Genomic DNA, 4965 nt, shown 5'->3' on the forward strand with positions numbered 1-4965 from the left:
ATATATATATATATATATATATATATATATATATATATATATATATGTACCATCCAAAGACACATACATATACCTTCCTTGCAAGTGTATATGTAGGTTTAAAAAAAATAATCAATTATGTACCATCCAAAGGCACATACATATACCTTGCCAACAAAAGGTACATGTATGTGTACGTATTTAAAAAAAATAAATTATGTACCATTCAAAAGCACATACATATACCTTCCTTGCAAGAAGGATGGATCCAAAATTGTCCTTCAAAATACAATTCTAGGCTACCCTTCCAATTTGAAGCCTCAACATTGAAAGAAAAATCCTCTCTCCTCTTTCTAGCAAAACATCCCCTCGTAAAGCGATATCTCAACTCTAGGCCCCATTGTCCACTGCCCACATAAAGTTAAAGATCTACCAACTTTATAACCTCAAAAAATATGTGTGAGCATAATTGTTATCTTATGTCTAAGTGCATAAGAAGAAGTGTGAGTAGGGTGTCAATACACAACTCTTAAATTTGAGAAATACTTATACAAAAGCTACTCTCATAGGTTTCAAAATTCGCATGTATTTGTATGATTTTTGGTGGGTGATTGCCTGTTTGGTTTTGAAATTATCAGATGTATATGGGTAACTTTTGAGAGATGAAAGGATGGTTATGATGTGATAGCCCTTATGTAATATAATATATATTTTTGGTGGGTTTTAACTGTAAAATACCTTCAAATTTCTTAAATTTTGTAAAGCGACCTATGGATGAAGGTTCCTCACCATGTGGGTGGAAACTTTTTTTTTTTGGCACACCTTGTACGGGCAACTTTTTCTTGGGTGTAAAAAGTTTATACGTTAAAGTGTGTAGACTTATTGTTGAAGGCCAAAGGAATGTCTTGGTGGGTAAAGGAAGAACTCATCTAAAATGGTAGGGATCTTGGGAAAGAAGCACTATAATATTTTATTTTAGTTTTATTATTTAAAATTTGAAAAAGGAGAGAGTTTATGATTTCTTTCAATGTTCACCAAAAAGCAAAAACTCACAAAACTACATACAATGGACTTGGAAAGATTCTCATTTTTTACTTGTGAAATTCATTTCTTAATATGCAAAATTTAATGCAACTAAAAACTTTGCAAAAAACTATGAATTTTAGCTATTATAATGCAACTAAAGACTCTGCAGAAATTGCAAAAAACTATGCATTTTAGCTATAATAATGCAACTAAAGACTGCAGAAATTGCCAAAAAAGAAGAAAAAAAAACTATGAATTTTAGCTATAATAATGCAACTAAAAACTCTGCAAAAATTGCCAAAAAAGAAAATGCATTTTGTTAGAAAAACATATATTTGGAATTAGTGCAGTTTCAGGCTGAGTTAGATGCCTAGTTTCAGTATCTCTTTTTGTTCCTGTTTGGAGGATATACCGGTTGTAACAGAATGTGGTTAGCTTTCCTATATGTGGAAAGGACTTATATGTTGTTTTTTCTTTTCCTTTAATCTAATTTCAGGCATTTTCAAAAAAAAAACACTTTGCATAAATTGTAAAAAAATGCATTTTTAGCTATAATGCAACTTAAAGCTCTGCAAAAATTGCAAAGAATGCATTTTTAGCTCTAATGCAACTAAAAAAATGCATTTGTAGCTGTAAATGATGCAACTAAAAACTCTGCAAAAAAAATGCATTGTTAGCTATAATGCAACTAAAAAAATGCATTTGTAGCTATAATAATGCAACTAAAAACTCTGCAAAAAAAGAAGAAGCATTTTAGCTAGAATGTAACTAAAAACTGTGGAAACATTTCCCAAAAAAAACCTATAAAATTTGAAGTGTTTTGCCTATTTATGGTGGGGGGGGGGCAGGTGGCAAAGGAAGGAGCCGATCATGCGGTGGCAGGCGACAGTGCAATCAACGCGGCTTGGGGGGAGAAGACGTGCACGGCAAGCGGTGCACTTTGGACGCGGGGCGGCTCACGCAGGAACCGACTCTTCGTGGCTTGGCGGCCCATTTGACTCTGAACGCAAAATAAAATGCCGCGTCGTCGGGATTTGGGCAATAATAAAACGCGGAAACAAAATAATTAAAATACTGAAAAAATAAAGTCAAGAGACTAAAATTAAGTTGGAAAATGTCTTCCAATTATGCCGAAATTTCATCATTAACGCGTTTTTCCAAATTTGCGCGAAATTTCTCTATGGAAATTTCGGGGGAATTTTCTTTTAAAAAAAAGGAGTTGTTCCAAATTCCAATACGAATTTTGGGCCAATTGGGTGCTTTCAATAAATAGTTCTAGAAATTGATTTTAATAAATTTCATCATTAACGCGTTTTTCCAAATTTGCGCGAAATTTCTCTGTGGAAATTTCGGGGGAATTTTCTTTTTAAAAAAAAAAAGGAGTTGTTCCAAATTCCAATACGAATTTTGGGCCAATTGGGTGCTTTCAATAAATAGTTCTAGAAATTGATTTTAATTATTTTAACTCATTCCGCATAAAGTGTATATTCCTGTTATTTTTTAATGGGATTTCTTTTTTTTTTTCGGGGGAATTTTTCTTTTTTGGACTCATTCAAAATTCAAATTTGGTGGTACAAAAGAGGCGAGCTGGCCTTTTATTTATTATTTGCTGGAAATTATTATTTGCTGGAAATTATTATTTGCTGTAAAGCACATTGTCGTCTCCTCCATCACTGCACAGGCGCTCCTCCGCCTGCCCTGTTCTATACAAGCAATCTCTTCGCTGCTGTGCTTCAGACTCACCTGAGCCCACCTCTGGGCTCTAACCTCTCCCCCTTAATCACACTTAGCAGCTCCCTCCCTGCCCTCCATCCCTTCTTAAGATCATCTCACCCTCGTTTACGCCCAATCTTTCACCTTAATCACATTTCGCAGCCCTTCGCCCCCCTTAACCTCTCCATAATTAAGCATGATTAGCTCCCCTTCCTCCTTAGCCCTCCTCCTCTCTCTCCTCCTGTTGTTCTCCCCTTCCTCTGCTTCACGAGCTTCCTTCCACCATAGCCATGTAGCAGAGCACACCTCCCCCCCATTGCCTTCAAATCTACCCCAGTTCAAGGAGGCTCCTGCCTTCAGAAACGGCATAGAATGCCTCCCATTGGACAACAGATCTTCCCAACCTGATGATGACCTCGGCCGGCTGTGTGATCCTTTCTCCATCCACATAGCCATGACCTTGGATGTGCCCTACATGAGAGGCTCCATGGCAGCCATTCTCTCCATAGTCCAACATGCATCATGCCCTGAGAATGTGGTCTTCCACTTCCTCGCATCGGCACGAGAATCCGAGCTTGCCGACAGCGTCCGCTCCACATTTCCATACCTACGGTTCAACATCTATCTGTTCAATGAAAGTCTGGTCCGAGAGAGGATCTCTTCTTCAATCAGGCAAGCATTGGAGCAGCCACTCAATTATGCAAGGATCTACATTGCAGATGTGCTGCCTAGCTGCATAAAGAGGGTGATTTACCTCGATTCCGATGTGGTTGTGGTGGATGACATAGTGAAGCTATGGGGCACAAGCCTAAATGAGCACCCCATAGGTGCACCAGAGTACTGCCATGCCAACTTCACCAAGTATTTCACTGATGTATTCTGGGAAGATGAGCAACTTGTGGGGACATTTGATGGGCGGGTGCCGTGCTACTTCAATACAGGGGTCATGGTCATGGATTTGGCCAAATGGAGGCAAGAGGGGTACACAGAGAGGGTGGAGCACTGGATGGGGGTGCAGAAGGCCAAGAGGATATATGAACTAGGGTCTTTGCCCCCATTTTTGCTCGTGTTCGCGGGTGATGTGGAGGCGGTGGAGCACAGGTGGAACCAACATGGGCTTGGGGGGGACAATATGGAGGGGAAATGCAGGGGTCTGCATGAAGGGCCAGTCAGTTTGTTGCATTGGAGTGGGAAAGGAAAGCCATGGGACAGGCTAGATGCAAGGAAACCATGCCCAGTGGATGGTCTATGGTCTCCCTATGATCTTTGCATGTCATCTAGTCTAAGCGATTTCGACACAGACAACTAGGACGGTGTGTTCGACTGCTGCAATTCGTGTCAGAAGGAAAGCTCGAGGGCACCAACTGCACTGTCTAGAAGTTAAAGATGAACACAATGGGTGTGGAGTGATTCTATGTTGTGGGCTTGTATAGTGTGCTGTGGCAATTTTGTGGGTTATACTTTGATGTTTGCACAAGGCAAAGATATATTTAACATGAGATTTGAAGGGTTCCAAGGATCAGGCTATGAAGTTGGATTGTTAAAGCAATGGGGGTGGCTGCTTCTCCTAAGCCTATACATGCTATGGAGGGCTGTGATCTCTGTTGCCTCCAAGCTATGGAGGATGATCTTTGCCAATCTAATGGAGCCTTGGAGGATCACATATGGGGCTAAGTTGACAAGGTTGTGGGAGCTTAATTAAGGTGTTAATCAAGCTTCTTAGGGGGCTTAATCAAGCTATGGAGGCCCATTTCCCAAGCATGTGAGCTTCATCATCAAGCTCAGTGGGTTATTTAGATCAGATTGTGGAGGTTGATTTACAAGGAAATTGTGCATTTCCTATGCAATTATATGGAGATTAATTAAAGCTTAAGTGGGGATTTTTTGAATGACATCCCAACGCTGGAGCAGTTTTGCACTTGGATGCGCTCTGAGCTGGGATGCATGCGCGTGTAATAATACTTTGCCGTGTGTAAAGTGACTTTTACTCACGAGACTTGTGTAAATCATATTTGTGAAAATTCAACATTCTTTTGATGCGTTTTTTTTTGTTTTGGTAAAGGGCCACCTCTTCATGTTGAAAAACTCCCTTGCACTTTAATTCCATTAGTGAGTTTTTATGGAAGAGTGGGTACTAAATAAGGTGCCTTTTGTATCCTAAGGTTTCCTCCATTTAAGGGTGTTTACACCCCCCTTCCCCCCGGGTTTTCCCGGGCAAATGGGCATGGGTGGTTCTCCTTCCACAAG

General features: G+C 40.0%; 1 pseudogene across 1 annotated transcript; it reads left to right on the forward strand.

Moving 5' to 3' along the window:
* The first annotated feature begins 2647 nt into the window (after positions 1-2647).
* Positions 2648-4757, forward strand: LOC147614781 (putative galacturonosyltransferase-like 3 pseudogene; annotated as a pseudogene). The gene has a single exon (XR_015262984.1). The product of XR_015262984.1 is annotated as a putative galacturonosyltransferase-like 3 pseudogene (transcript).
* The last annotated feature ends 208 nt before the right edge of the window (positions 4758-4965 follow it).

This window comes from Cibotium barometz, chromosome 41, assembly GCF_041138505.1.
Source record: "Cibotium barometz isolate CiBa-2024 chromosome 41, ASM4113850v1, whole genome shotgun sequence".
NCBI lineage: Eukaryota > Viridiplantae > Streptophyta > Polypodiopsida > Cyatheales > Cibotiaceae > Cibotium > Cibotium barometz.